At 42.6% G+C, this 26,251-nt stretch overlaps 1 protein-coding gene and 1 long non-coding RNA gene across 2 annotated transcripts in view; one reads left to right on the top strand and one right to left on the bottom strand.

Moving 5' to 3' along the window:
* Window positions 1–26,251, top strand: part of il1rapl2 (interleukin 1 receptor accessory protein-like 2) — a 657,808-nt gene that overhangs the window by 356,655 nt on the left and 274,902 nt on the right. The window lies entirely within an intron of this gene.
* On the bottom strand, window positions 4,977–5,661 carry LOC143744192 (uncharacterized). The gene is made up of 3 exons (XR_013205793.1): window positions 5,490–5,661; window positions 5,255–5,407; window positions 4,977–5,169 (listed from the first exon to the last, which is right to left on the bottom strand). It is a non-coding gene; the product is annotated as an uncharacterized LOC143744192 (long non-coding RNA).

Genomic DNA, 26,251 nt, shown 5'->3' with positions numbered 1-26,251 from the left:
AGAAGAAAATTTTGCATAAAGTATACTTTTTGATTAATTTCCAGGCAAAATTAATAACATTAAAATGCTCACCCCTTCAAAAAAACGAGTCATTTTCACAAGTGGATCAACAGAAAACCATGTTCAGACAAACACAATCATATACATATACACACACATATATACATATAAACACATATATACACATTATATATATATATATATATATATATATATATATATATATATATATATATATATACACACATATATATATATATATATAAACACCAAAAGTTAAACTTTCTAGATGTAAAGCATTGGCGATTTACTGTAGCTAGATACATTTCAACATGTCGAACATGCTTGAATTCAGTGAGTAAAAAAGGCGAAGCAGCATGTGTTAGCTAACACTGTAAGTTAAACTAGACTAGCAGCATGGTTGTCGAATCAAACAAAACATCATTATGTTTAGTTAGAAAACAACACAAGTTATACTGATCAGTCTTTCTTGTCGTAAAGATTTTGCTAACGTTACCATTCCCACGTGGGCGGGAGAATTGTCCTTCAGGATTTGGTTACGTAAGTTAGTCAATTATTCGACTGACCAATACCATCTTAAACCACATACTGTAGTACTCACACTGGCATAAACATACGTAAATATAGTTAAAAGAAGAAAAGAAAAAACTAACGCCAGGAAGAAACTAAGTAACGTTAGCCTAACTAACGTTAGCTATGTCAGAAACATGACGGAAACTTTGTAAAGAAGGCTAACTTACTAGCTTGACTAGTAAGGCAAGAACATATTTGAAAAAGATGAACTAAAAATGTAAAAAATGAACATAATATTGCGTTACACAAAAAGGAAAAATGTACTTACTTTAAAGATCGTAGTCAATGACTAGATAGGATATCCTCTCCAAATACTGAAATCGTGTGACGAGTGGCCACTGTTGTGTTGGTAAATCTGCTTCCGTTTTTTAGGTACTGCCCCTCTCGGCCGGTGGAGGTACTTCTCTGTTTGTGCTTTAATAATTTCTTAAACATTTGTACAGATTGCAAAACTCGCAATTGCAAATCAATCCCTTATACCTGTAAAAGGTCAAATAAATAAAAAAATCGAGCTTGTAAAAAAATGAAAGACATAAACGAAATTTCCTGGGGTGACAGAGAGACAAAATATTTCTAAATATTTCACTTTATCTTTCAGGTCAAAACAGGGATTTTCATGTTTATTATAAATATTACCATGGTTGCAAATTAATAAAAAAAATCTAAAGCATACCCAAGCTTTTGGCCAAGTTGCAGATGTCTTTCACTGTTCACTGATTTCAGGCATTGGTGAAAAGTCTAACTTCATCCATTTATTCTGCTAAATTGTTCATACCATGAATGAAATATTTATTTTAAAACCTAATCAGAAAGATATTTATTGCCAAGTAAGTTTTACAAAAGGAATTCTTTTTGGACTATTTGTGCATCTCAATTGTGCATAAATCAAAGAAATGTAAAGAATTGTCACCTTAAGTGACTAAAATAATTCTATATATTTTACATAGGCATATCACTGAATCGCTTCAGAGTTTCAATGTAATTTAAATGTATTTTCCTAAACCTTATCATGGAATCAGACTGAGTCAAATCTGTTATAAACCCTAATGACTTTGGAGCAACAACAACAACAAAATTTGATATAATTCACATAATAATTATAATCGCTTTAAATGTGAAAGTTAAAATGCTGTCAGTTCCACTCATGCCAATGACATGTCTGGTCGATTTCAAAGCGGCTTGCCGCCAGCCGGCCGCGGTTCATTTAGACGGCGGCAACCGCCAGAGAGAATGAAGTCGGCGGCCCGGCGGCTGTTCGCCGGCGGCATCTCGCAAGAAATGGGAGTGACGTATTCGGCGGCAAACGTTTCATCTCCGCCAGCGGGGCGCACCTATAGCCGACAGTTTGGGGCCGGCGGCAAAAAGAAGCCGTGCCGATATTTTTTGCTATCTGGGATCCCGCGGTAATGTGTGTTGCGCAGGGGCATAGTCACACGAATAGTTTACATTGATTGAAACTAGTTTGTTTAAAAACAAATTTAGGTTCTGGGAACGTTCTGGGAACGTTAGTTTTTGGTTCCCAGAACGTTCCTAGAACTTTCCCTTAACGTTTTCCTTACGTTATAAAAATGGAACCTAAAAATAACCTACATGGAAAGTTCCTATAACGTTCTTGTTTGGTTCCCAAAAAAATAACCTCATGGGACCATTCGGGAACGTTAGGCGAACGTTCTGTGTTTGCTGGGATCGTGCTTATTATTTTTTTCTTCTTCCAATTAGCCTAAGTTACTATGTTTAAAAAAAAACGACGAAAACATGTTACTTGTTCAATTAACAAACAGTTTGTTTGATGACAAATCGCTAAAGATGAAATTGGCCTCCCTTTCTGTCATTGTAATTGTGCGTTTTATTTATTTATTTTATTTTATAATTTTCTTTGAACGATATTCGACTTTTGCTCCTCTATTGTCGAATGGCATTTTTGGCAGAAATTCACATCCCTACGCGAGGCAAACTATTCTCAAAGACTTACTTTTAGACATTATTTGGGTAGCACACATATTCTGAATGCCTTCGGCAGAATTCAAATGAGCCATTTTAATCTAGATTAATCTAGATTAATTCCAAGATTCCAGTGAGATTAATCTAGATTAAAAAAATGAATCTATGCCCACCTGTAGTTTCGACGCTTCACAAAGCAGTGTTTCAAAAGAGCACATGTCTAGTGTCTAGTGTGTATGTGTCAAGTGCCTGTGTTTGCACGCACTGCCAAGTGATTATACTTTGAAAGACTTTGCCGTTTGGCTGTACACATATCCTACAGTAGTGATTGCATCAAAAGTGAAGGTTACTTTGGGCTTAGCAGAAGTTGTTTGGTCACATGAATTAGTAAACTGCTGAAACATGACTTTTTTTCTTTTCCTTTGTGCTACCTTCATGTGACTCTCTTCACAAATCTAGTTTTTAAATTAATAAAGCTTGGTACCACCATTAGAGTCTTCCAAGGGTTGTTCTTTACAGTGCAAAAAAATCTTGCTTGCTTTTGATTCTTTTGCTTCTAGTTCTTTTATGTTTATGAGATTGGAAAGCTGAAATGAACCTATAACAACTATGACCTTAAAACCACTAGGCGGCAACTAATGTTAATGTTCACTCCTCAATAACACTCCTCATGTGATGCACAGAAGAGACGAAAGTCACCGCTGATTCCAACAGATCTTGACATTAACATATTTGTTGGCCAGAATAAGGCTGTTTTTTTACTTTTTGAACACACTTTGCATTGGATGTCTAAAGCCAAGTTAATGACTCTTTTTATTGGACTGCAATCTGCCAATTCTTGTTGTAGACTTGTCGCCAACCACTATTAAGGTCTTTATGGATTTTGTTGTCCTGTTCCAGCATCAAAGTAGACATCATTTATTAAACTGAAGCCATTCCTGGTCATTGGTGATACTAGATGGTTTCTAGGTCAATGATGACCTCATCCACAGAGTCACATGAACATGATAACATTAATGTGAGCTGGTAAGATGACAGATAATTAGATTATTAACAATGCCCTTTTCTGTCTCAATTACCCCTTACATAACACTGAATTACACCATAAACTCACTGAAATTTTCACAAGTATGCTGTATATGGAGAGATCACGAGACAAGGCACCAAATTATGTAGGTCACATGTCACTGGAAGTGTCAGATGATCCTTGACACTATACGAACAATTCAAGAGCCTTGCTCAATCAATAAAATGATTTACATTAGAGAGGGTTTGCCAATCTGAAGGATTTGTTATATATTGTGTAACTTCTTACTGTGTATCACCACTAGGCAGACATGACATGTAATGAAAAAAAAATGTTTTATTAACAAAAGCATATACAAGAGTATCTAACACAATTACTAAATTAATACTATTAATTTATATGGCAATAAAGTGCATGAGATGGATAAATACTAGTAATCAAGTTGGATGTTGCTATTGCAGATTTACATTATCTTATGGAAAGATAAACCGATTATTTCAAAGAAACCAATAAGGTGAAGAACCTTATTCCTCATCAGCAATATAAAAGAAAGATCATTTGTCATTAAGTGACATGATCAGCTATACAATCTCTAAAGCAAATTTGGAAAACAATATACTGACAATATAAACAGTTTTCAGGGACCTTGGAATTAAATTTGTTTGCTCAAGTGCTGAACCTCGAATGTGCTGAGGGGAAAGGAGCCGGTATCCATGTCAAAGTGCTAGGGAATTCTGCGAGCACAGAAAAGGTCCTTATTGAGTGGAAATTACAGATGAAGGTATGGTAGTCAGGCTGACTAGTGGTGGAAAAGGTTCCTTAACAATCTTGAACAACCAGATGGAGGAACCTTGAAGTGCTTAAACTTGTTGCTTTTTGTGTCTGTTAGAATTTCTACACAGCCTGGAGACTAAAAATTTGGTTGTATCTCTTGTTGTCTCATTGATGGAACTGTTATCCCTTCCTTACAAGGAGGGAATTGCAATTGGCTAATTTTCCTATCCACCAACGTGATTGGCTGTTGTTGTCGGAGTTAGCTACAGTATGAACCACCTAGAAATTAACTTATTTACGGTGCGTGCATAATTATTAGGCAAGTTGATATTCTGAATTACTGTTGAGAAGGTATATAATCATTAGGTATTTTTTCATGAGTTAAAGTGAAAAATGCCTTATATTCAGATAGTATTAGTTATTTAGTTATTTTTAGGCTTTTTTTTTGTTTTTTGTTTTTGCTTTTGTATTTCCACATCAGATTCAGCATCTATCAAAATGCGGTCAGTCATGGTGTTCACAAACAATGAAGGAGTCATGAACAATGAAGGAGTCATGGTGTTCATTTGTTTCTTTTAATGGTAGCAGTGAATATATTACCTGAACAATTATTTGAACTGTACATTACACTAAACATTGGAACATTTATTTTATGTCGTTTATCCACAAAGTGTGCAGCTTTTGTCACTGCAGTGTATCTTTCTGGGCTTCTGGAAGAACATTTCCAGAGCCTCTTGATATGGGAAGTCAGAAACGTCTGGCCCATTTATTGAGATCCGCATGCATGCTGCAAGATGGTCTCCTTGCAGCCTATTGCGGATGTTTGTCTTGACCTGGAAATGCATTAACTGTTAAATGTGATAGCTTAACAACATATAGCTAAAAGCAGAAAATCCTATTGTGAAAAGTTTGTATTACCCTGTTCATGGTTGAGAAGTCCCTTTCACAGTTTACACTACTGACTGGGACCGTCAGAGCAATAGAAGCCAGCAGGCTCATAGTTGGGTACAGGACACCAAACTCCTCATATTTTGAGGACAGTTCAGACAATATTGCCAGCTGTGTCTTGTTCTGAAAAGGTTAAAAATGATATCAGTAACACAGCGTAGTGTTCATGATAATGTCATGTAAAAAGTTCACATTTGTAAGTTACCTTAAGTGGACCTGAGACCACTTGCTCCTTGAAAGAAGCCCATTCTTCAAGGACTGTTCCAAAATCGACACAGGAACAAAACTTCTCTACCAGTATCCTCAGTTTTGTGTGTGCAGTGTCATCAGGGAGTGTAGCTGCTTGTGGACCAAGTATTCCAAATGCAGCCACAACTCCAACCTCACAGAAACGTCTCTCGAGATGGGCAATGAGGCAATCCAAATATGGATCCATCACCTAATCAAACACATGAAAAATGTCAGTAAACTATTAGTATAAATAAAACAGCAACAGCTATATTTAATTTAGATCAATAAAGTCAGACAAAAGCCACATAATCATGCCTGTGATTGAAATCTTTGCCAGTACTGCTGTCTGTCTCCTACATTACCCCCTCTTCTCCCTCTTTCCTGTTCAGCAGAGATGCAGAATGCACCCAGTCCTGAAGGGTCTTCCAAATTTTGGGTCAGCTTACTCAGGTGTGAGCCAGGTTGATGACCACCAGAATCTTTTATGCCCTTTATTAAGGCCAGGGTGACAGGTACCTGGAAAAAAATAAGCATATTGACTCACTCATGTGAAAATATTAATTGTGGTACCCTATATAAACAGAAATAAATAAACAAGATAAAACATAGCAGTTGAGCTGAGTTATTTAAGTTACCTGCTCTTTGATTGCCAGGAACATGACATCCTCCTTTTGAAAGAGCTTAGAGAGGCGTGCCAGGTGAGGGAGCACATCAGCTTGTAGATGAAGGGCAGCAATGAAGCGATAGGTGGCAAGGAATGAATAAAGTCCCTTAGCAGTAGGACATTTGCGGGTCTCTACTTCGTCTGCCAAGGCACCCAGTACAGCAGTTATGTTCCTCAGGAGGTTTTTTACTGCTTCATGTTGGGAGAGCCACCGTGTGTCCTTTACTTGCTAGTCAATGACAGAAAAAAAACAGTTTCAAAAATGAATATAAATGCAAGTAAAGTATTCATATGTCATTTTCTTTTAGGCATAACTTATTTACCTTCACTTTCAGCTCACAAACACCGAGAATCTCTGCAGCGGCTTTCAGAGAAGCAGAACGGTTTGCACTGTTTCTGAAGTACAGGTGCAACTGTTCCAAATGGTCTATGAATGTAGCCATGTAAGGCACCTCTTCAGATGCATCCTTACAGGCTAGAGCTAGTCTATGTGCAGCACAGTGGACACTTAGGAGCCGTGGCCATTCCTCTGATAGCTGTTTTGCAATTCCATTTTGTCTTCCTATTAAATACATTTGTTTATTAATTTAACAAGAAACAAAATATTGAAAACAGTTTAATTATTTACAAAAAGAAGGTTAAGACACCTGTCATTACAGCAGCACCATCGGTTCCAAGGCCAAAGATTAGGTGTGTCGGTATGCCCTTCGTGTGAATAATATTTTTTAGGGCTGCCACTATTGAATCTGCTTTCCCGTCAGTAAGGCAAATCAGATCCAGGAAATGGCAGAAGACCTTGCCCGCATTGTCCAAGTATCTAATGTACAAATGATACATTTGATACTTTTCAATGATCTGTTATTTAAATTTTATTGGTCAATGAAATGTTACACTTTGAGTAGATCTACCTCACGTGAATGTCTAGCTGTCTGCACACGGATACATCTGTGGTCTCATCAATCTCCAAGGCTATGGCTCGTGACTGAGAAATATCCCTCAATATTGGCTTTTCAATGACTGTTGCCAGAATTTCAAGCATTTCATCAATTATTCTGTGTGATCTATAGTTGGTGCTTTTACCAATCTAAAAAATTGAAAAGATGCTTTACAAGTAAATGCAGTATGAATTCTTTAACTAATTTTATGCAAGAAACTTCCAATTACTTGTCAATATGGGATCACATAAGACAAATATGAAATATGGTAAACATTTACAAAATAAGCTTACATTGAGCTTGTCAAAATAGATGCAGCCCAAAAGATTGGCTAGTTGCAGCAAGGCTGGATAGTTGGTGTGGTGGGCTATTTCATGCTTTATTAGCCAGTACAAGCACTTGAAAGCCCCCACCACAGCTTCATGTTCCAGGACAACTGTGGGCTCAAATGATGCAGGGACAGTGTTGCCTGAAATTACAAGCATCATTTGTAATAAAAAAATCAAACTACATATTATTGATTGAATCATAATAAAATAAAATTACCTGCTATCAAACTTGACTGGCGCTGACAGGCTGTTCTGTGATGCTCAGATGCAATATGTTTGTCAAGTTTGTCCTTTCATTAGGACTGGCAGGGAGACTCTATAAATGGCCGGGTCTGATTTCCTCTCACAACCGCTTGTTTATGCTGTCTACATAGTCGACAGAACATTCCTAAAACCAAAAGAAATCTTAAATAATTTCCTTTTCATGCTTTATGTGCTTATTTAACACCCAGCGGGAATTCAGGAAAAAAAACCTCCGAATGCTCCACATGGAACTTTATTCTTCCGAATTTACCATCGTCATCGTGTAGATTTATTTTGATTAATATGTGCGAGGTAGAGAGAGCAAGACAGCGCTTAGGAGACGGTGAAGCCTTTTATACTTTCGCCTGGCTCCGCAGAGAGAGAGAGAGAGAGAGAGAGAGAGAGCGCGCGCGACCGGGGCTCTCTCTCTCTCTGCTCGTTCAGTTAAACATGCGCCCTGTCACACGCGCAGCAGTTCGTCTACATTATTAAACGATCAAATAAGACTTTGGCGTTACAAAAATTCGCTTTGGACGCCGTGCTATGGTGCTCGATAAAGGAGAAACGGGACAGTTGTGAGTTCACGGTCATACTGTGGCTGACTCAGAGCAGGAGCATCGGCATATCGATGGTACATAGAACCGGTTCTCGAGTGGAACCGGTTTTCAATTCCCATCCCTAGCTCACACATTTATTGATGTATGTATTTTGTGCAAGTGAATAGTTACTTACCAAGATCAGTCTTGTACAGCCAAGGGGAGTATTTCCCTTCTGACAGCCAAGCTGGGTCAAAACCTGTCATCCGGTGATGACTGGACTTCTGATGGTTGTCAGGGGCAGGATGCGCAGCACTTGGAGCAGGAGAGCGAGTGTTGCCATTATCAGTACCGTTACCCTGTGAGCGTTTAAAAAACGCAAATATTTTTGTCTGGTTTTCCTCTTTTTGACGCGACATATTTCCCGCCGCGCGCTCTCTGCTCATGTGACGCAAGTGTTTGTTTGTTTGTGTGCGCGCGTGAGTGCGCACTCATTGAGTTAAGTGTAAACGCGCAAACACAGACAGAAAAGACATGCCATCGTGGAAATAAGATAAATAACATATTACTTAAAGGCTATTTATTTTGTTTAATAAAATAACAAATTGTAATCTGGCGCTATAAAGAAAATCAAATCAAATTTACTTGACCTTCAAGGGGGGCGGGGCGAGCCGTTAGGAGGGCGGGGCGCCCCCCTTATATAATGGTAGGGGAAACACTGCATATAAAGACAACAGAGCGTAATGATTTTAATTGACATTACAATGCAATTGAAATTTTCATGAGAAAATGTTTCCTTCACTAATTAATAAAAAATATGACGCATTTGCCCTTTTAAGGCAGTAAGATATGTCAGGAATACACCAGTGTTTGGAATGATGAGTAAGGCTGAGAGGCAATTGCAAAATGTATGTAGATACAACAATATTAACAATAATAAAATGAAAGAGATTCCTGTCATAATAACAGTTATCATGGTAACATTAAAGGTGAAGATAAAGCATCTTTCATTGCTCCCTTCACCAAGTGTGTTCCAAATGACAAGTCACTTTTGATCTGGTCCCTCTAAAATTCCCACTCAAGCCTTAGTAGTGAGGGCACACAGATGCTCACTTCCGATTTAAAGGTGCACCTTAGAAGTAGTTGAGCATTTATTAAAAATTCATCCAAATTAGCCAACCCCTTAAAATGCCTCATTCAATCAGAATCAAGTATTCAAAATTGGTTGTATCTAATAAAATGTTCAGCAAGCCAGCTATTTGTTACAAAGTCATTTACTGCTAATTAATCATGTTAGGTTGCATAATCTATTCATCATAAACTACATGTGTTTACACAGAGGTTTGTTGGGGCTTTGCTGTAGAGATACAGTGCAAAGCCGAATCTCTCCGTCTAGAGGTTAGAATTTTCCACAGAGCCGGTGGATACCACACAATAAAATGGACAGTGCAGATTGCCTTTCTTGGTCATGATATTATCAGCAAAACACAAACAGGCTGCTGGCTTTGAAATGTGAACTTGGCATCAATGAGAAATCAATGTGCTATCCATTTCAACTTAAATGGACTATTGTGGCTGAAAATTTCAGGATGTTGTTTGAACGGTCCGTGAGCTGTTGTCTTTGTGCCCTTGCCTTGAACTAAAAATCCAAACTCCATGGGGACTGTCCTTTAATAGCCTCCTAAGACCCAGGAAAAAAAATGTTTTTTTGAATTTAGTATTTTTTCATATCATTACATTGTTTAGACTTACAGGGGTCTCCAAACGCAGTCCTGGTGGGCCACTGTCCTGCAGAGTTTAGCTCCAACTTGCCTCAAAACATCTGCATGAAGTTTCTAGCATGTCTAGTAAGACCTTGATTAGCTGGTTCAGGTGTGATTAATTGGGGTTGGAGCTGAACTCTGCAGGACACTGGCCCTCCAGGAGCAGGATTGGACACCCCTGGTTTAGAGTATTAGAAACAAAAGGGGGAAAAATATATATGCTATGTCCTCTGTACTTGAGGACGCCAGGACTCAGTTGTTTAAAAAATAAAATGACACGAAATTACATGTATAGGCCTAAACATTGGTATTTCTTTTTTCATATACCAATCATTTTCTTGGTTTCTGGATTTTTTTTCCAGACCTAAAACCATGGGCTAGAGTTAACTGCAACTAACAGACAGGCAGAACCACGTGTCCGGTTACAGGACACATTAAGACTGATAATACTTTTTGCAACACAAAGGAATTTACAGAGAGTTGACAATCACTTAATTCTCATTGAAAAGGACAAATAAACACTTTTAAACCTATATATCCTATATATAAAACCACTTGAGAAATGTGTCAATGTATCCAATTTTCCCATCTCATGATTTTCCTTTTATAGGGTTTGGCCTATGTATTCATTTAAACTCTTTTGGATGAATGTTTCTGAATTGCATACTATGGTTAACTAAAATCACATATATAGCATGTTTGGTATCTATGAACTCCAATTTTCGTTCCCTATTTGTTAATTTATATTACATTTTGCTAAGTCTGTGACACATTAGTATAAGAATAATCTTGAAGGTTCTTCTCTTAAACACCCAAACAAATTATATATGCAAATGTCCTGCTAGAAGGACAAAGGACCGTAAAGTTTAACTGCTACATCAAGTTAATTCTATTAACTGATCCAAATATTATAATGAAATACATCTAAGCCAAAAATGATAATTTTACAGTCTTAAAATTACATAATCCTCAAAACATTAAGCACATCTAAGAGTACTAAATGAAAAATTTGTATTTTACACTTTTTAGTGTTTCGATCGGTTTCAGGTCTAGGGGCAGGAAAGGAAGGTAACAAAAGTTGCGAGGAGAGAGAACTCCCGTCTCAAGGTCCCAGAACAGGCACAAATTACAAGGACACCAGCTTGTAAAGTAAAAAGATTTCAGTTTTATTTTTACTTAATCAGTGGTATATAAAGATAGGATTTCAGGAGGGGAAACGGACAAAATAACAAACAAAAGAAATTCTTACTAAAGGTTTTTAGAAATAACTTGCCTAGCTTTAAAAGTAAAAGAAATCAAAAGACAAACACCTCCCTTACTTCCTCTCTATATAACACAGGAGAAAACTAATTCTCAAATAAATTGCCATTCATGACCTCAAGGCTAGATTATTGTAATGCTCTACTGGGTGGTTGTCCTGCACGCTTAATAAACAAACTACAGCTGGTTCAAAACGCAGCAGCTCGAGTTCTTACCAGAACCAGGAAGTATGACCATATTAGCCCGGTTCTGTCAACACTGCATTGGCTACCTATTAAACATCATATACATTTTAAAATATTGCTGATTACTTACAGAGCACTAAATGGTTTAGCTCCCCAGTACTTGAGCGAGCACTTAACGCATTATAGTCCTTCACGTCTATTGCGATCTCAAAGTTCCGGCCAGTTGATAATACCTAGAATGATCTAGTTGTTCCACATTTATCAATGAGAGCATATGACGTCATTTAGATATATTTTTAAGATGGAAAAATGTGGTTTTACAGATACTAGACACGTGACTTTCAAATGAAAGATTGGTATCAAAGAGCACACCCAGGTTCCTAACTGACGACGAAGACTTGACAGAGCAGCCATCAAGTGTTAGACAATATTCTAGGTTATTACGTGTGGAAGTTTTTTGTCCAATAATTAGAATCTCTGTTTTTTCAGAATTTATTTTAAATCTCTTTATTAGTTTTCCTGCTTGGAACATCAAGTCAACAGATAACAACACTGAATTTATGAAATTATCATTCCACACTGTTAATACCCCAATAAAACCCTCCCTCAAATAGACAACCTACAGATTCCAATAAGAAAAAAAACAATAAAAAATAAAAAAAAAACAATAACAACAACCAACGCATTATTGATATCTTAAACAAAGCATTATGCAGAATAAAATAAATGCTCAGCTTAAGTGTCTTGAGAGTTAGCCAGTAAATAATCTAAAAAGGGCACCACAGTTTATCAAAGGTTTTTAAATAACCAGTCTGTGACAGTCTAATTTTCTCCAATTTAATGCAAGTGAACACTTCTTTTAGCCATGTATCAAAAGAAGGGGATGAGGCATGTTTCCACTTCAAAAGTATGAGACGTCTCGCTAGTACAGTAGTAAAGGCTAGAGCCTTTTGAACCGTTACTGAAAGGTTAACATCAACAGTCATCCCAAAAATGGCCAGAAGTGGATTTGTATCAAGATCTATGGCAAAGGCATCCCTCAAAATTTTTAATATTTTAGTCCAGTAATCAAATAATTTAGGGCATCCCCACAACATATGAATGAGATCTGCTGGTGATTGCTTGCACCTATTACATGCATCGCTGAAAGAGGGGTATATTTTAGCAAGTTTAGCATTTGTATAGTATAGTTGTATAGAATCTTACACTGCATCAGGCCATGTCTTGCACATATAGACGATGTGTGAGTGAGATTGATAATACATTCCCAATGTTCATCAGAGATCTCAAATCTCTGGCCCTACTTGCCGATCTTGGATTAATATTGTGAATCCGACTATAAATGACAGAAATAGAATGTTTTGAATGTGGTTCAAGCTTTAAGAAGTTATCTAATGGAGATTCAGGGGGGCGATTAGGAAAGTGAGGGAATAGTTTTTGCACAAAGTGCTGTTTTTTCAGAATTTAGTAGTAGGAAATTACTAGTCATCCAATTTTTTATATCAACTATGCATTCCGTTAATTTTGTGAATTGGTAAGTTACGTTAGGTTTTGAAGAAATATACAGCTGAGTATTATCAGCATAACAGTGAAAGCTAATTCCATGTTTCCTAATGATATCTCCTAAAGGTAGCATGAACAGAGTGAACAACAGCGGTCCTAGAACTGAGCCTTGTGGTACGCCATACTGAACTTGTGATCGATAAGACATCTCTTCATTTAATGCTACAAACTGATAACTGTCAGATAAGTATGATTTAAACCATGCTAGTGCAATTCCACTAATGCCAACATAGTTTTCTAGTCTATTTAAAAGAGTGTTGTGGTCAATGGTGTCAAATTCAGCACTAAGATCAAGTAACACTAATAGAGAGATACAACCACGATCGGATGATACGAGCAAATCATTTGTGACTCTAATGGGAGCAGTCTCAGTACTATGGTACGGTCTAAATCCGGACTGAAAATCCTTGCAGATATAATTTATTTCAAGAAAGGAACACAGTTGTGAGGATATTGCCTTTTCTAGTATCTTTGACAGAAAAGGTAGATTTGAGATTGGCCTGTAATTGACTAATTCTGTAGGATCAAGTTGCGGTCTTTTAACAAGCTGTTAAAAGTTAAAAGTTTCTGTTGCAATATCAAGTTCTTCTAAGCAATGTGGGATGCTGAGATGATGAAACTGATTTAGATCTAGTGTATGATTAACACAATGAGTAGGTCCTGACACGTGTTGTCTAACTCCAGTTGAGTTTACAATGTCTTTAAATGCCAATCCAAATGCATCTTGCATCTGTTATAGCATTGTAAAATGCAGAATTTAGTTGCACTAACGAAACTGGTAGTCCAGACTGTTGTTGTGCGTTTTCTTCCATTGTATGACACCCAATAAGAGAGCCAAGCGTTAGCCTCTGCGTCATCGTTTCTAAAGTCCTCCGTTTTGACCCGTCTTCACTGAAACGCCCTCCGGAGATTCAAAACGCGGTCAGCAGTGTTTCTAAACTTCTCCGTTTTAGGTCTTCGTTTTTGCTGTTTTAGTCTGGACGGGAGGTGCAAACGTTGCAAAAGGTCTCCGTTTCTAAACTAAAACGTAGTAGTGTGGATGGAGCCTGAGACAAGTACTACACCAGCAATAAAAAAACACATACGTCTCTTGGGACGTAACAATAGCTTTAAAAATACTTGTATATTCAAATATTACTGTCATAATGTAACGAAAGACGGGAAGCAAATGCAAGTAAACAGAATATTTATTGTAAATGATGATGAAGCAGTACAGGCTGATGTAGAACGGGTGACACAGGGACTTCGGTGATCAGGATCCGATGGTGAAGAGATGATGGTGCGGTGACGGTGAAACAGCAGACGAAACCCAGTGACGAAGACGAAGAACAGAAACGGGAACACAAGGCAGGAACTGGACACCGGAACACCAACACGAACGACATCAAACAACGATCTGACAAGGATGATAGAACAGCGGTAAGTATAAGTAGGGTGGTGAGATTGACTGCAGCTGGTGAAGTGAATGAGGATCAGCTGAAGTGGATCAGGTGATGTCATACACTCACGCCCACTACACACGTGCATTCAAACCACAACATAAACACGAGACGAGAAGGAACAGAGAATGTGTCTACCGTGACAGTACCCCTCCTCCTAAGAACGCCTCCTGGCGTTCCCAGACTCCTTACCCTGTCGATTGTAATCATCGATGAGGGAGTGATCCAGTATGTCTCTAGCAGGCACCCAACTTCTCTCCTCCGGACCGTAACCCTCCCAGTCCACCAAGTACTGAAATCCGCGTCCTCTCCGCCTGGAGTTCAGTATACGATTAACCGAATACGTGGTCTCCCCATCTACGAGTCGCGGTGGGGGAGGAACCGGGACAGGCGGATTAATATGAGAATGAAACACGGGTTTAATCTTAGATACATGGAAGGCGGGATGGATCCTCCTGTACGCGGGAGGCAATTTGAGGCGGACTGCCACCGGGCTGATGATCTTGGTGACAGTAAATGGGCCAATAAATTTGGGAGCAAGTTTGTTAGATACGGAGCGAAGAGGAATGTTCTTGGTTGAAAGCCACACTTTTTGACCAACGACGTATACGGGAGGCTTCGACCTGTGGCGATCGGCCTTAGCCTTAGTGCGCGCCCCCACCTGGAGTAGAGTCTCACGGGCTCTAGTCCAGGTGCGGTGACACCTCTGAACAAAGGCGTGAGCGGAGGGGACCGCTACCTCGGATTCCAGACTGGGAAAAATTGGTGGCTGGTAACCTACACTACACTCAAACGGAGATAGGCCCGTAGCCGACACTGGCAACGTGTTGTGGGCATACTCCACCATGGAGAGTCGTTGACTCCAAGAGGAAGGATTCTTGGAAACCAAACATCGCAACACTCTCTCCAAATCCTGGTTGGCTCTCTCGGTTTGACCATTGCTCTGGGGATGAAACCCTGAGGACAAACTAACAGTCGTCCCCAGTAATCTGCAAAACTCTCGCCAAAATTTGGACACGAACTGGGGTCCCCTGTCGGACACCACGTCAAACGGAAGGCCATGTAAACGAAAGACGTGATCTACGACTGTAACCGCTGTCTCCTTAGCTGAGGGTAATTTGGGTAAGGGAACAAAATGGGCTGCCTTCGAGAATCGGTCCACTTCAGTCAAAACGACTGTGTTCCCCTGAGAGGGCGGGAGGGCGGTAATAAAATCTAGCGCGATGTGGGACCAGGGTCTCGAAGGAACCGACAGCGGCTGAAGTAACCCATCTGGAGGTCGATTGGAAGTCTTACCAGTGGCACAAACCGAGCAAGCCAAAACAAAATCGTGAATGTCGCGAGCCATAAGTGGCCACCAGAATCGTTGCTTGACTAAAAAGCTAGTACGATTGACTCCTGGATGGCAAGCCACGTTGGAGTTATGACCCCACTGAATAACGTCGGACCGTAATCCCTCCGGCACAAACAATCGGTTCGGTGGGCAACCGGGCGGAGGCGTTACCCCTTCTAAAGCCTTCTTGACCTTCGATTCGACCTCCCATGTGAGTGTGGAAACGAATAGAGTTTCAGGCAAAATACACTCGGGAGTAGACGGGCGTTCGGAAAAATCAAATATGCGGGATAATGAATCGGGTTTGACGTTCTTGGAACCAGGACGGTATGAAAGAGTAAAATCGAAGCGACCGAAAAATAATGCCCACCGAGCCTGCCTGGAGTTCAATCTTTTGGCGGTTCTGATGTATTCTAGGTTCTTGTGATCAGTCCAGACAATAAAAGGTACCCCCGACCCTTCTAACCAGTGGCGCCATTCCTCCAACGCTAACTTAACTGCCAACAACTCTCTGTTACCAATGTCGTAATTGCGTTCGGCTGGAGATAAACGATGAGACAAAAACGCGCAGGGATGCATCCTGTCGTCTGTGGAAGAGCGTTGGGACAACACTGCGCCTACTCCCACCTCTGATGCGTCGACCTCCACCACGAACTGACGTGAAGAATCAGGGGCGACAAGGATGGGGGCTGAAACAAAGCGGCCCTTCAGTTTGGAGAACACAGCTTCGGCTGTGTCTGACCACCTGAACGTAGTTCTGGGGGAGGTCAAGGCAGTCAGAGGTGCGACTAGTTGGCTGAAATTGCGAATAAAACGCCGGTAGAAATTGGCGAATCCCAGAAACCTCTGCAGGGCCTTGCGGGAATCTGGGCTTGGCCAATCTACCACAGCCTTGATCTTCTCAAGGTCCATCCGCACTCCCTCAGACGAGACGATGTACCCTAGAAACGGCACCGACTGTGCATGGAAATCGCATTTCTCCGCCTTGACAAAAAGCCCATTCTCTAGCACCCTCTGAAGCACTCGTCTGACGTGTTGCACGTGTTCCTGGAGAGAAGAAGAAAAAATCAATTTGTCATCCAGGTAGACATATATGAACTGATCGATCATATCTCGCAACACGTCGTTGACCAGTGCCTGGAAAACTGCTGGGGAGTTGGACAGCCCGAAAGGCATGACCAAATATTCAAAGTGCCCCCTGGGGGTGTTAAACGCAGTTTTCCATTCATCCCCCTCCCTGATGCGAACCAAATGATAAGCGTTACGTAAATCCAATTTTGTGAAGATAGACGCTCCCTGCAACCTCTCGAAGGCTGAAGACATCAACGGCAAAGGATAAGTATTCTTTATCGTGATGTTATTCAGCCCTCGGTAATCAATACAAGGTCGCAGAGAACCGTCCTTCTTCCCCACAAAAAAGAATCCCGCCACCGCTGGAGAAGAGGAAGGGCGAATGAACTTGGTTGCTAGAGAATCAGAAATATATTTCTCCATAGCCTCCCTTTCTGGAATAGAAAGTGAATATAACTTGCCTTTAGGCGGAGACTTACCTGGCAGTAAATCTATAGCACAGTCATAGGGACGATGCGGAGGGAGAGAAGCAGCACGAGACTTACTGAACACCTCCTTCAGGTCCAGGTACTCCGCGGGCACGTTAGACAGATCCCCTGCTTCCTCCTGAAACACAGAAACAGGCACAGACGAACAGGCAGACACGAGACAAGACTTATGACATTCCTTGCTCCACTCCAGTACTGATCTATGGTGCCAGTCCACTCGGGGGTTGTGTCGGATGAGCCAGGGATGTCCGAGGACGACGGGTGCAAGGGGTGAGTCCAAGATGAAGAATGAAATAGTCTCAGAATGGTTGCCGGAAGTGGTGAGGGTAATGTCTTCAGTGCAAAGGGAAATGGTGGGGAGTTCTTGTCCGTTGAGTGCGTGAACGGCAATTCTGTGAGTGAGGGGTCTGAGGGGAATCTGAATCTTCTGTGCAAAAGTGTGGTCCATATGTCACGGCTTTGCCTGGCTCCTCCTCCTGGCTGTGTCTGTCTCCTACAGGTGAGCTGGGCACAGGTGTTTGGAGTTTGTGCTAATCAGTTCCTGGTCTGGGCCTTTAAAGATGCTTCAGATGAGACCGGGAGGAGAACCAGCCTCCGTTGCATTTCTCCCGCACCGTTTATGATTTTGTTTTGTTTATTTATTTCCGATTGCTTATATTTTTATTTCTTTTTCAAAGCCAACTTCAGTACTGGCTGAGCAAAGTTTATTCTGTTAACATTCTATTAATTTAATAAATATACTATATTCCTATTCCGTGTGTGTGGCCTTTCCCTACTCTGTTGCTTGCTTTGAGCCAGGCTCGTAACAGATTTGGGGATTTCGTCCGGGATTTTGAACCATCGATCGGTAAATATGCGTTTTTTTGCATTTCTCAATTGGGTTTGAGTAGTTGAATTGTAGGTCGTTTTGATTAGTGTGCCAAATTTGTAAACTGTATTTGGATCCTACGCTGATCCGGCGCAGTAAGGTTGATTGGGCATTTAACGCATGGTTATTGGGAAAGACACGCGGATCAGTTAATTAGGTTTTGAATTTTTTTGCAGTACGTCGGTGCGGGAGACAAAATTTGGTTCGTTTGTGCCTGGGCTTGTTTAAATACAGCCAGGTTATAGTATTAGGAGGTGGTTCATTGTTGGGTGGGTGCGGGCTGCGCTGTGTTTGCGAGACAAAAATAATTAATAATTAATTGGTGTAGTCATTGGAGCTTTACGAACCCCTGCAAAGTGCTTAACGCTTGTTTGTTATTTTTGTTTTTTGTTTTTGTGCTATACCCTGGGCGGAGGACACAGTCGTGGATGCCTGCTTTAACGACATTTTGTCGGGGAAGTTAGGTCCCGCTGATATCGTGTATTAAAAATCTCTGTTCTTGGGGTATGCATGAAGTGGATCGAAGTGTGCAGGGCAGCTCCGTTTGTTTTGTCTCGTAGCTGCAGTGTGGTGGCCGCACTTACATTGATAAATGTGCTTAAAAAAAATAATACTTTTTTGTTTTTTTTTGTTTAGGGGTTAAAGAAAAGGGCAGAGTAAATAAATGGATACTTTGGATACATTTTTCGCTGCTCCATCAGATCAGGTTTTAGATACGTTGACTAAGGAGCAGTTGTGCGACGTTAGTGAACATTATAATTTTGAATTGGGCTTGAGGAAAAATGCGAAATTGGTGCAGATAAGGCAGGCTGTCAGAACTAAATTGGCTGAAAGAAAAATTCTCCCATCAATAGCTTCAATGGATGAGTTGGATCCTGAAGGTGCTTCAACGCCTTTGGCAACATTGGGTGAGTCTCGCAGTAATTTTGGTCTTACCTTTGAACAACAAAAAGAGTTGTTAGAAATGCAACAAAGAGAGAGAGAAGCTGAACGTAGAGAGAGAGAAGCTGAACGTGAAGCCGAACGTAGAGAGAAAGAAGCTGAACGTGAAGCCGAACGTAGAGAAAAAGAAGCTGAACGTGAAGCCGAGCGTAGAGAGAGAGAAGCTGAACGTCAACTACAATTTGATAAAATCAAAAGTGATAGAGAAATTGCCTTAGAACGGCTTAGGTTGATTGCAGAAGGGAAAATTACGGGTGATACCGGTGACGATGTTCCGACTGGACCAGCGCGCACTCCTGATATCTCTAATATGGCCAGATTGCTTCCAAGGTTTAGTGAGAAAGATCCGGATGTGTTCTTTTCACTGTTTGAAAGTGTGGCAGATGATCGTGGTTGGAGTGATCCTGAACGAACATTGTTACTCCAGAGCGTTCTAGTTGGAAAAGCGCAGGAGGCATTTATTGCTTTATCGGTGCCTGAAAGAAGGATTTATAAAAGTGTGAAAGATGCTGTGCTTAAAGTATATGAGTTAGTTCCAGAAGCATATAGACTGCGATTTCGTAATTGGAAGAAGGGAGAAAAGCAGACTTATACAGAGGTAGTAAGAGAGCTGAATTGTCATTTCAATCGTTGGTGTGCTGCAGTAGGCGTTTCTACCTTTGAAGAGTTGTGTAATTTAATTGTCTTAGAGCAATTTAGAAACATCCTCCCTGATCGAATTGCGGTATATATTAATGAGCGGAAGGTAAAAACAGCAGCAGATGCGGCAGTTTTATCTGATGAATACGTTTTAACGCACAGGCAAAATTTTAAAGAACACAATTCAGGAAGGGGTTACCGCGAGCAGCGCTTTGGACGTTACAGTGAACGTTCAGTATTTTCTAATACTCCAGCTAGTCAGTCTGTTGCCAAAGAACAGTCTCGTGGTAGGGCAGATCCGGATGCTTGTCATTACTGCTCAGAGAAGGGGCATTGGAAGAACGAGTGTCCGGTCTTGAGAGCAAGGGGCCAGAGGAGCAAATCTGGCGCGGCAAGACCTGTTGCTCTTGCCGTTTCGGATGTGCGCGCACGGTCTGAGTTCATCCCCACAGAGATTAGGTCCAAACCTGAAAGGGGTGTGGCCTCCTCTAACTTGTCCGCGGACAGCCTTGTGGGATCTAGCCCGTATAGCGGGTCTGATGTAATTGAAGCCAATGTTAATGATTACTCTCCTTTCATTACAGATGGTTTAGTATCATTGGTGGGCAGTTCTGCAAAGGTGCCAGTTAAAATTCTTAGAGATACGGGGGCTTGTGAATCTTTTCTTCTAGAGTCTGTTTTGCCTCTTTCTAGTGAGTCCAGCATGGGTAATGTTTTGGTGAGGGGAATTGGGTTGCAGGTTGTAACTGTTCCTCTGCATAGGATTGAGCTACAGTCAGACCTGGTTCGGGGTGAAGTTGTCATTGCCGTGCGCCATTCGTTGCCTATAGATGGTGTACATCTCATCTTGGGAAATAACTTGGCTGGAGAGCGTGTTTGGCGTGATGTACCACCTCCTGTGGTGGTTAAGAGTGTTCCATCTATCCCATCAGGTACTGATTGTAGCCTGCAGAGCTTACCTGAGGTGTTTACTGCCTGTGCAGTAACACGTGCCATGAATCGTGCCTCTGGAACTGAGGTTCTAGAGAAAATTTGTAAGCCTGAATTACAGCCTATTGTTTTGCCCAATGTGCCATCTTCCCTGTCATTTAGTGATTTTGTTGTAGCTCAGAAGGAGGATTCAACATTGAGTGAACTGTTTGCTGGGGTTTTGCCTCTTGAGGAGCGAGATAGTGCAGCGAGGGGTTATTTTGTTCAAGATGGGCTGTTGGTTCGTAAGTGGATGCCTCAGACTAAAGAGATGTTTGAGGATCCTGTTTTCCAGATAGTAGTGCCGGTGAAGTTTAGAGACTTGATACTACAGACGGCTCATGGTGATATAGCGGGCCATTTGGGTGTGCGGAAAACGTATGACAGACTTATGAAGTACTTCTATTGGCCTTGCCTAAAGAAGGATGTGGCATGCTTCATTAAGACCTGTCATACATGTCAGATAACGGGAAAGCCTAATCAGGTGATCAAGCCAGCTCCACTTTACCCTATTCCGGCTTTAGGGAACCCATTTGAGCATTTGCAAATCGACTGTGTTGGACCATTGCCTCCATCGAAGTCGGGGTGTGTTTACCTTTTGACTGTGATGTGTCAGGCCACCCGTTACCCCGCTGCCTATGCGTTACGTACAATTTCTACCAAGTCGGTGGTGAAGGCGCTCTCTCAGTTTATTTCCATCTTCGGCATCCCTCAGATTATTCAGAGTGACAGAGGCTCTAATTTTACATCACGTATGTTTTCAGAAGTGCTTGAGCAGCTGCGTATTAAACATCAGCTAAGTAGCGCTTATCACGCCCAGAGCCAAGGCGCTCTGGAGCGTTTTCACCAGACGCTCAAGTCACTGCTAAGAGGTTATTGTGTTCAGCTCAGTAAAGACTGGGAGGAAGGGCTTCCGTGGCTGTTGCTTGCAGCACGTGAGGTAACACAGGAAAGTACAGGTTTCTCACCTAATGATTTGGTGTTCGGCCATAGAGTTCGTGGGCCTTTAGCTGTCCTGCAGGATAAGCTGAAGTGTCCTGAAAGTCATCCTAACTTGTTGGAGTATGTGAACGGCTTCCGCCGGAAATTGTTCTTAGCTTGTGAGATGGCTGTAGAAAATCTGACTAAGGCTCAGAAGAAAATGAAGAGTTGGTATGACCGCCGGGCTGAGCCGAGAGTGTTCAGTCCTGGAGATCAGGTTCTGGCGCTGTTGCCGATAGCCGGTTCTCCCTTTCTTGCTAGATACTCAGGTCCCTATACGGTAGTTCGGCAGGTTTCGGACCTGAATTATCTAGTTTCAACTCCTGACCGTAGGCGTAATACGCAACTCTGTCACATTAATCTTTTGAAACCCTATTACAGTAGGTCTTCGGTTTCTGGGGCAGCCGAGACTGGTGATCAGGTTAAGTCAGTTGCTGTGGCTGCAGTTGCTGGGATATCTAGCGTCTCTCCCCACATGGTGGCAGCGTGTGGTGATGAGGATGTGGTTAGCCCAGACGACTGTGTGCTCCAGCCTCGGTTGAAGAACTCAGAGAAGTTGTCTGATTTGGACACGATACTTGGGCATTTGTCCAAGGAGAGGGCATTAGCAGTTGAGTCGTTGATTTTTAACTTTCCTGCTTTATTTTCAGACACACCGTCGTGTACTCATTTGATCAAGCACGACATCGATGTGGGTGATTCTGAGCCGATAAGGCAGAGGTTCTATCGGGTGTCACTCGAGAAACAGCAGCACCTAGAGGCAGAGGTGAAGTATCTTCTGAATAATGGTTTGGCAGAACCCTCTTATTCTAGTTGGGCTTCGCCTTGCATTCTAGTTAGTAAACCTGACGGGACGTATAGATTTTGTACCGATTATCGGAAGTTAAATAACATCACAAAGCCAGATTCTTTTCCGCTCCCAAGGGTTGAAGACTGTGTTGACAGGGTAGGTTCGGCCAGGTTTGTAAGTAAGTTTGATTTACTTAAAGGCTACTATCAGGTTCCTTTGACACCTCGGGCTCAGGAGGTTTCAGCCTTCATAACGCCGTCTGGCCTGTATTCGTACTCTGTGATGAGCTTTGGGTTACGAAATGCGCCCGCCACATTTCAGAGACTAATGAACCGCGTAGTCTCTGGTTTACAGGGCTGTGCTGTTTATTTGGACGATGTGGTTGTGTATAGTGACGGGTGGTCTGAACATCTTGAGCGTATCCAGGCTCTTTTTAAACGGTTAGTTGAAGCTCGCCTCACTGTAAACCTCGCTAAATGCGAGTTTGCCCAGGCGACAGTTGTTTATTTGGGGAAGGTGGTGGGGCAGGGCCAGGTGAGGCCTGTGCACGCTAAGGTGGTGGCTATCGATAATTTCCCTATTCCAGCTACCAAACCTGAGCTCCGACGCTTTTTAGGAATGGTGGGGTATTATCGTGGGTTTTGTGCTAACTTTTCCACTGTTGTTGCCCCATTGACTGACCTTTTGAAGGGCCGTATTAAATTTGATTGGACTGCGATTTGTCAGGCCGCATTTGATAATGTGAAGTTGTTGTTAACATCTGCTCCTGTGTTAAGGGCTCCCCGCATGGACCAGTCATTCCAGATGCAGGTCGACGCTAGCCACGTGGGTGCTGGGGCCGTACTCCTGCAGGGAGATGAGCAAGGGGTAGACCGGCCAGTGTGTTTCTTTTCAAAAAAGTTTAACCGTCACCAGTTAAATTACTCGACCATCGAAAAAGAAACACTGGCTTTAATATGGGGATTACAACACTTTGATGTTTATTTAAGTGGGGGTGCTGTTCCGGTTACCATTTATTCTGATCACAACCCATTAACGTTCTTATATTCTCTAAAGAGCCCAAGTCAGCGCCTTATGCGCTGGGTGTTATTTTTACAACCGTATAGCTTACTGATCCGGCACATTCGAGGTGTGGACAACGTCATGGCTGACGCCTTGTCCCGTGCCCCGTGTGAGCCGGAGTGAGTCAGTGTCTTGTCCTGGCTGTCTCTCTCTTGTATCTCTTTCTCTGCCTAGTCTCCTTAAATTTGGCTTTCCAGGTACCGGGACTTGCTGGAGCCTTGGGTTTGAGGGAGGGATTGAGTGGAGGGGTGGGGGGGCCTGTTGGACTCAAGTGACCATTTTGCATCTGCTTTGCCGGCTTGGGAGGAGTGGCCAAGCCATAACCCCTAGACAAAGTTGAGTATTTTTTTGTTTATATCTGATGTTTATTCTTATATGGGGAAAGAAAAGAAGTGTGTAATTTTTCCAGAGTCTCTCTTTGAGAGGCCTCTGTCGTAAGGAGGGGGGTGTCACGGCTTTGCCTGGCTCCTCCTCCTGGCTGTGTCTGTCTCCTACAGGTGAGCTGGGCACAGGTGTTTGGAGTTTGTGCTAATCAGTTCCTGGTCTGGGCCTTTAAAGATGCTTCAGATGAGACCGGGAGGAGAACCAGCCTCCGTTGCATTTCTCCCGCACCGTTTATGATTTTGTTTTGTTTATTTATTTCCGATTGCTTATATTTTTATTTCTTTTTCAAAGCCAACTTCAGTACTGGCTGAGCAAAGTTTATTCTGTTAACATTCTATTAATTTAATAAATATACTATATTCCTATTCCGTGTGTGTGGCCTTTCCCTACTCTGTTGCTTGCTTTGAGCCAGGCTCGTAACACATAAAATTACCTTCAGCCCCAGAGTCCAGAAGTGCATGGCAGTCGTGCTGTTGGACTGACCACCTTAGTCTTACCGGAAGGAGTGTGGAGGTAGATGTAGTCGATGATGAGGTCTTCCTAGCGGAGATCCCACCCGATAGTAGCCTCAGTTTTACTATCGGGCTTGGCCTTTTACCGGACAGTTGTATGCGTAATGTCCCGCTCCTCCACAATACAGGCAAAGGCCCTGGGATCTCCGCCTCTCCCTCTCCTCCCGGGAAAGCCGAGCTCGACCCACCTGCATGGGCTCGGGATCGTAGACGGGGCTGACCACCTCCCTGCCGCTGGATCATGGAGGGTCGGTCCCTGCGAAGGTACGGGTGGACGGGACTCGGCGCTCGACCCTAGACAGCCGAGCGTCCACCCGCAGAGCCAAGTCGACCAACCCGTTGAGAGTGGTGGGTAGATCCAGGGCGTAGATCTCCCTCTGGACGTGGTCAGCCAGCCCATGCAGGAACATATCCCACTGCGCCTCCTCGTTCCAGCCGCACTCCGCCGCCAGGGTCCGAAATTCAATAGAGTAGTCGGAAACCGATCCCTCTCCCTGTTGCAGTTCCGCCAGTCTTCGGGCTGCCTCTCTCCCAGAGACAGCCCTGTCAAAAACTTTCCTCATCTCGGCGGTGAGGGTCTGGAACGAGGCGCAGCATGGGTGTTGGTTCTCCCACACCGCCGTTCCCCAAAGCGCAGCCTTCCCAGTCAGCAGGGTGAGGACGAACGCCACCTTCGCCTGTTCCGTGTCGAAAGTGCGGGGCTGTAAAGCGAAATGCATAGTACAACGGGTCAAAAGCGCTCTGCAAAAGGTGGGCTCACCGGCATAATGTTCTGGCACTGGAAGACGGGGCTCTGACTGGGAGGGTCTTTCTGGTGGTGTGGGAGGAACGGTCGGTGTGGGCGGCGCAGTGGGACCCTGTAGGCGTTGGATCTGCTGGGTGAGCTCGGACACCTGTGTCACCAAGGCCTGTACTGCGCGGCCCGTGTCGCCGATCTCTCGCTGCTGCGAATCCATCCTCCTGATGCTATGGTGAATGAATTCTTCCATCGATCTCTGCGATGCACTCGCTGCTTCCCTTTCCTGGTCAGATCGTTCTGTCATATTGTAACGAAAGACGGGAAGCAAATTCAAGTAGACAGAATATTTATTGTAAATGATGATGAAGCAGTACAGGCTGATGTAGAACGGGTGACACAGGGACTTCGGTGATCAGGATCCGATGGTGAAGAGATGATGGTGCGGTGACGGTGACGGTGAAACAGCAGACGAAACCCAGTGACGAAGACGAAGAACAGGAACGGGAACACAGGGCAGGAACTGGACACCGGAACACCAACACGAACGACATCAAACAACGATCTGACAAGGATGATAGAACAGCGGTAAGTATAAGTAGGGTGGTGAGATTGACTGCAGCTGGTGAAGTGAATGAGGATCAGCTGAAGTGGATCAGGTGATGTCATACACTCACGCCCACTACACACGTGCATTCAAACCACAACATAAACACGAGACGAGAAGGAACAGAGAATGTGTCACTGTGACAATTACAACAATTAAGCAAATGTGTCTGCCCGTCAATGCTGATGTATCCGCCCAAACTGCCACAAGTCTCTAATCTGGTTAGATCTCTACTGGTTGCCCACTGAAGCTAAGCAGGGCTGAGCCTGGTTAGTACCTGGATGGGCGACCTCCTAAGAAAATCAGGCTGCTGCTGGAAGAGGTGTTAGTGAGGCCAGTAGGGGGTGCTCACCCTGGGGTCTGTGTGGGTCCTAACGCCCCAGTATAGTGACGGGGACACTATACTGTCAAAAAGCACCGTCCTTCGGATGAGACGT

Source organism: Siphateles boraxobius, unplaced genomic scaffold, assembly GCF_051911475.1.
Source record: "Siphateles boraxobius isolate OS27281-9 unplaced genomic scaffold, OSU_SipBor_1 2, whole genome shotgun sequence".
NCBI classification, from domain to species: domain Eukaryota; kingdom Metazoa; phylum Chordata; class Actinopteri; order Cypriniformes; family Leuciscidae; genus Siphateles; species Siphateles boraxobius.
Note: the sequence above shows the minus strand (reverse complement) of the source record. Positions and strands in the feature narration are given on the sequence as shown.